Below are 6,736 nucleotides of genomic sequence, written 5' to 3'. Positions count from 1 at the left end.
TAAAAAGAATGTAGCTTCGGCTTCACTTCTGCCTTCGAAATCTCACAGAAATGTCTCTTCTGGGGATGTTAACCTGGAACTATGCAAGGAAGGGAGTCTGGGGAAACATAGCTGCGGCTTAACTAAACTGACTCGGCACAAATCTTTCGCACAAACATAAATGCAGACTCTAAAGAAAAGGAATGGTTGCCATAAAACTTTGGATAATGTTCATTTAAGGTTTCAGTCATCAGGGAGGAGCACTCTGGGGCTTTTGAAGATACGAATAAGATTCTCTTTCTTTACCTAGATAGCAGATACTTGGGATTTGTTGTACTATTAGTTCTTTAAGCTATAAACATGAGTTTTCTGCAACCTGTAGAGTGTGTATTGTTCACAATAAAATGCTTTTAATCATTAAAATAAAGGGAGAAATATGAAAAAGGTTATGAGAAGAACAAAGGGGCAACTCTGGTCATTTTGAGGAGCCACTGAAGGGAGTAAAGTGAAGGCTTCTTCGTCCTATAGTTTTGGGGTCAGAATTCAGCAGATTAGAAGATGATATTATCATCCACTATTAGCAGGAGAGTATATAGGTACAGCCTTCAGAGAAGGCAATCTGATCCTATCTGTTTTACTGCACACACTCTCTGATCCAGGAATTACACTTTTAGAAATCCATCCGGTAGAAATAGCCACATAGATGGACAAATGTGTACAGGATATTCATGGCAGTATTGTTTATAAAACTCAAAGCTTAAAAACAGCTTAAATGTTCTTCAATAGAGAAATGGTTAAATAAACTACAAAGGTGCCTCTACACGTGGAATACATGGAATGCAGTGGTGTAAACACAAGGTTAAAACATGATGCTAAGTGGAAAAAGTCAGAGCGGAAGACCACATTTTGTATGATTCCATTGACATAAAATGCCCAGAAAAGGCAAATAGCGGTTGCCTGGGGCCGGGGGTGGGAACAGAGAATGATTGCAAAGGACAAGCGTTCTTTTAGGAGCAACGGAAATATTCTGAGTCTGGATTGTGGTATTAGTTGTACAGCTCTGAAAATTTACTAAAAATCATTGGATCATATACTTAAAACAGATAATTTTATAGTAGATAAATTGTATCTCTATAAAGCTGTTACAAAAGAATCAAAAATAAGGTTATTATATGAATATACATAGAGAGATCTTCAAGAAACGACGTCGAGTGAAAAGGAAAGTAGAACAGCAGGGTAGTAAATGGCTTATCCATTTGTGTAAAAACACATTCTAATATATATGGGTTTATAAATGTTCAGAAAATATCTGGGAGGACATAAACCAAGCTGTTAAAAGGAGCTAGAGAAGACTTAGAGGGTGGAGTAATATTCATGATGAATTCATACAGTTTTACATTGTTTCAATTTATTTGGCTGGGATGGGATTTTTCCAAAAATGAGAGAACTGAAGCTTAATCATCTGTGGATTGGGCCTGCCAGGCCAGCACGGATGTAGACCTCCTTACAGACAGAGAGGCTGGGCTTTGTGGATACACCCATTTCTATGCCTTTATATTTTCTCACTGAAGAGTATTAGTCTTTGTTATTAACCTCATTTCCTTGTAAAGTTGCTTTTGAAAAGCACTACTCAAATGAGTTAAGCACTAGGGACAAGAAAAGAACTAGGAAGCATTGAAGATTGTGGAGTAGTATTTCTAAAAGTGCTCCATGTTAAAATGGGATTCTTGCTTAAAATGCGGCTTTATGGACAACTCCTGAATGAGTCAGGGTCCTGAGGGGAACAAATAGCATATTGGTGCTGGGCAAGGAGAGAATTTCATAAAATTCATGAGAACTGAAAAGGGACCTTTAATGAAAGTATAGGGAAGATATGAAGAAAGTAATAAGCAATGGTGCAGTACCCCAAAGCCAATAACAGTTGGGAGCTATTATTTTCTCCAGGCCTAAACGGCGAGTTAAGGGAACCATTATGGGAGCCCAGAGAGAAAGCTATGTGATGAGGACTGCCTGACAGGAGCCAACCCCAGCAATCATCAGGGATGGAGATGAGGAAATAAATGCCCTAACTGGAAGCTTCTGCTCATCGTCAATCTCCTACCAGGGTTCCCCACTAGCTGAGCTCAAGAACCAGAGGAATACACAGAAGCAATCCATATCGTTCAGCATCCCAGGATGTAGGTCTCCAACTAACCACATCAGCTTAAGGTTAAATTGAGGGTCCCAGTCCTACTGAATCTGAACAGCTGAGGGTGGCCCCTGGGAATCTGTAGCCCCAGATGAGTCTGATCAAGACTCAAGTTTAAAACCCACTGACCCAGAAGCAAAGGTGGCAGAGCTGCCCAAATCGAAGATGAGAAATGCCCTGTTAGAAATGCAATTGTTTGTGAGGGTGATTCTTTCCCTTACAGGTATCTGTCCTACTTCCTATCTCTCTCCATGTACGTGTATACTTCTCATCTCTAAGACCCCCCCTCCAACTCCTGCTGACCCCTAGCCAAAAGCAAGATGGCCTCCACCTGACCATTCCATGTGTCCCAGGTAGAGCAGAAGTGGGGGTAGGGAGGGGACATGGGGAGAAGAGATCACTGCCCCAACTCAAGGCCCCACCCCCAGCAGCTTCAGAGACAGGCATAAGGCACTGATTTCCCAATACAGCCTTGCAAAGTCTGATGTCAGACATGTTCCCCTGACCATAAACAGCAGGGCCAGCTTCCTATCAAAGCTGGCTCTGTGCCAAGCTAACCTGGAAGTTGGGTCAAACTCTTGATTCCCATGAGGTAGTCTGTCTCGTATTTTTCTCTATTCCACTACAGTAATAATACCAGCTAACATTTCTAGAGGACTTGCTTGGATGTCCACGATACGCTAAGGGATTTACAACAATAGACTGGCTGTGGCACTTGGGACATCTCTGCTGTCCACTACCTAACTCCACACTTGCCCAAGCGCCGAACTTGCCAAAAATGCATTAGCCTGACTCTTAGGGAGCATTTTATATGTTTAGGGATCTCCGTGTCACAGTACCTCCCAGGGACCAGGTCAGGGTTGCACAAAAATCCTCTGTTCATATAAAGATTCTGCTAATTCAGCTTAGTACATATATACATATAACAAGCTTGTTACTCACATTTTTCTCTATGCAAATGGCACTCCCTTGGGCTATGCAGTATCAAAACTGCCCGTCTGTGAGTGGTGGCCCTGGACTATTTTACCTAAATCTAGACTGTCTGGCTGGAAGTTAAAAGATCAACTTCTAGACTGACCTCCCTTTTTGACAGGTGGACAACTTGAGGCCCAGAGCAGATGGATACTTGCCAAAAGGTCTTGAACTACAAGTGCCAGAAGCAACACTGGACCCTGGTCTCCAGATTTCCCATTCCTTACCCTCTTCACTCTACCAGGAACCCTCTTCTCAAGTCGCTGGGAACTGACCCATGTAGGACTGACAGTGGGACTCATAAGTATCTGTAGATAAAGATTCAGAGGGAAAGAAAACCCAAAATTAGAGACCCAGAGGGCAGCCCTAAAGTTACTCTTTCATTTATCCATTTATTCCTATCCATCATGTGCAGCAGGTAGACATTTAGAGCTGGTTTATTGGTGAATGTAGACATGATGAGAATTTCTTGCAAGAGATTTTAATGCCTAGAAGCCTACAACCATGTAGAGGTTTTATTTGTTTGTTTGTTTTACATTTTTAACAGCTTTATTGAGTTATAATAGGCATACAAAAAAATTGCAGGTGTTTAATATATACAATTTGATTAGTTCAAACATATGAACACACCCATGACACCATCACAATAATAAGAGTAATAAACATGTCCATCACTTCTAAAAGTTTCCTCATGTCCCTTTGTGTTTTCGTTTTTTAGGTTTTTGTTTTTTGTGATAAGAGCACGAGATCTACCTTCTTTACAAATCTTGAAGTACACAATACCATATTTTTAATTATTGGCACAATCAGCAGGTCTCTACAACTTACACATTTTTGAGATACATTTTTATGCAGTAGATTAGAAAAGGTTATTTTTTTTTTTTTACTGTACCACTTTTAGTGGGAAAATGGGGTAATTGAAATTCTGAATATGATTTTTGTAGGGCACAGAGAGATTTTTTACTACAAAACATAAACATAAAGGATGTATTAAAAGAAAAACTCTACAAAAGCATGGTGAAACAAGGCATAATTAAAGTAGTAACCATTAACAGATACGTATTGGAAGAGAGGCACCAAACAGTACTTTGAGGCAGTTTAGCAGAGTGGTTGAGGGTGTAGGTCCCCGGGCTGGATCTCTACATGCACATCCCAACTCTGGCTAAACTCTTGTGTCTCAATTTCCTCCTCTGTAAAATAGACTGATTATAGAACTAGCTTCATAGGGTAGGTTAAGAATTAGATTAGTTAGTTAATACATATAAAGCACTTAGCCCAGTAATAGAGCATGGTAAACTCTCAATAAGTGTTAGCTATTCATATTTATTTAAATTTTTAATTTTATTCCAACTTCATGGATGTAGTAATTTGGGCTAAACCTTATACATATCAATTTTGATATAAAGTTCAAATGAGTTCCTAGAGATAGTTTCTTTCGCCCCCCTTTCATTACCCTCCACCCCTACTTCCACCCCTGACCTACAGATGTTGCCGTCTCACTTTTTTTTTAAGAACTAGATCTCTGAAGGTGGGGCGTCTCCTCCCATGCACTCCCAGCGTGCACCTGGGCTTGGCACCCCCACCTGGGGATCCCCGGAGGCCTGGCACCCCCACCTGGGGATCCCCAGAGGCCTGGCACCCCAGGTGCACTTGGCGTACTGCGGGGTGGGGGTGGGGGTGCAGCGCACCTGAGGTATGGTCCGTGGCTCCACCCGGGGCGCAGACCCAAGACCTTCGGCGTGTAAAGCAGACGTGCTAACCACTACACTATGGAGCCACCCCTCTTAGATACAGTTTTAATATGAAATTTACCTAGCCACCATCAACTTGCCTGTTGTATAAAGATGGTGATGTTTTTAAAACCTGTTCTAAAACCTGATCTGCTCTGCTTATAGCCATTCATTTGTTTATACCAGCTAATAAGTCAGATTAGGCAGTTTCCATCTACGAAGTCACAACCCTGTAAACTTACAGAAAACTAATTTAAATTACACAGCTACCTTGAGAGGGCTGATATTCTTCGGACTCTGATGAACAGTGAGGAACATGCTAACATCAAAATAAGTGGTATTTTCCCTTTTTTCATCATATGCTTGAATCCTTCCCTCCAAAAATACCTGCACGTGGTAGACAGAGACTAATGGGCTATTCTATTCATTCGAAATTTGAACATATCCCATTTTAGAGCTGGCTCTTCCCCTGACTCTAGAGAAAAAGAGGTGAACAGGTTCAATGTCTACCCCCAAGATCTCATAGTATAATGAAGAGACAGACAAGAAACCAATGAACACCACCCACATGTTATAAGCATTAGAGTCAGGGTTATGTAATAGTTTAATGGGAACACCCAGAGGAACTCATAACTCAGCCTAGGGAGACTTTCAGGAAGGTCTAATTCTTGAGGTAACTCTTGAGGGATGAATAGAATTTAGCCACATGGAGACACAGGGAAGGGCACTCAGTGAAAGAGAATAGCATATGCTAAGGCTCAGCAATGAGGATTTAGAGACTTCTCTGGGGATACCATGCAAGCTTTCCTTCCCAAGGAAGTTATGTGTGTTCTACCTGCAGCTGGCTTCCGTGCCAAAGCTGGGTTAACTGGAGTTGCTTTCCTGGAAATGGAAGACTAAGATGTTACCTAGGTTTTTCTATTGATTTGGATGGAGTAGCACCTTCCTGCTTTTGGTGCTAGTCCCTCTTGGAACCTCATGACTCTTGAGGTCCTTCAGATACCCCTGGATCCTTCCACTTAATTCCCTTTAGGCTTTGACTTCTTTAAAGCAGGTTTCTGTTACTTACAACCAAAGAAACCTAGACAAAAGCAGACAGCATGATGTATTAGGGGAAATTCAAGGAATCCAGCATGGCCAGAGCAAAGGCCATATCAGATGTGGGATGAGACAGACAGGACTGGGTCAATAGTCAAGGCCAAACTGCAGAGGGCCTTGAGTGCTGTGCTAAAAGGTTGTAACTTTACCCCACAGGTATAGGAGCTTTAAGCAGGTGAATAATACCATCAGATTTCTCCCTGCATGGCACATGAGTGAACTGAAAGAGATAGAGGCTCAAGGAAGAAGTCCAGTTAGAAAGCTATTATAGAAATGGTGAGGGTCTCAGTAAAGCGATGACAATGGGGGTGGAGATAAGGGGGTGAGTTTAAGAGATCTTTAAGGACAAAACAATGGGGCTTAGCTATCAATTGGCTAGATTGGGGCAGTGAGAAAGAAGGAAAGAATCAAAAAAGGATTTTCCAACCTATAGCTTAGATGAATGGCTTAAAGGAAACACGTTTCAAGGAGAAGAGGCTGGCTTTAATTTTGGATTTAAAAATTAAAAGTACAAGAAGGCATGTCAGTGGGCCTTGGAAAAGCTAGCTCTGGAAGTCCAAGAAGAATGGCTAGCCCAGAAACACATTTTTAGAGATTCTCACAGAGATGGCCAATTATTACATCCAGAAGAGTAGATAATGTCACCCAGAGAAAGCGGATAACAGAGAAAGGGCAGAAAAGGGGGAAGAACAGGATATCATTGAAGGAACTGAAAGAAAAAGAAGAGCTTTCCAAAGAGACTGAAAAGAAGGCAAAGACGCAGGAGGAA

This window comes from Pteropus vampyrus, unplaced genomic scaffold (genome assembly GCF_000151845.1).
Source record: "Pteropus vampyrus isolate Shadow unplaced genomic scaffold, Pvam_2.0 Scaffold42, whole genome shotgun sequence".
Taxonomy (NCBI): Eukaryota; Metazoa; Chordata; class Mammalia; order Chiroptera; family Pteropodidae; genus Pteropus; species Pteropus vampyrus.
Note: the sequence above shows the minus strand (reverse complement) of the source record.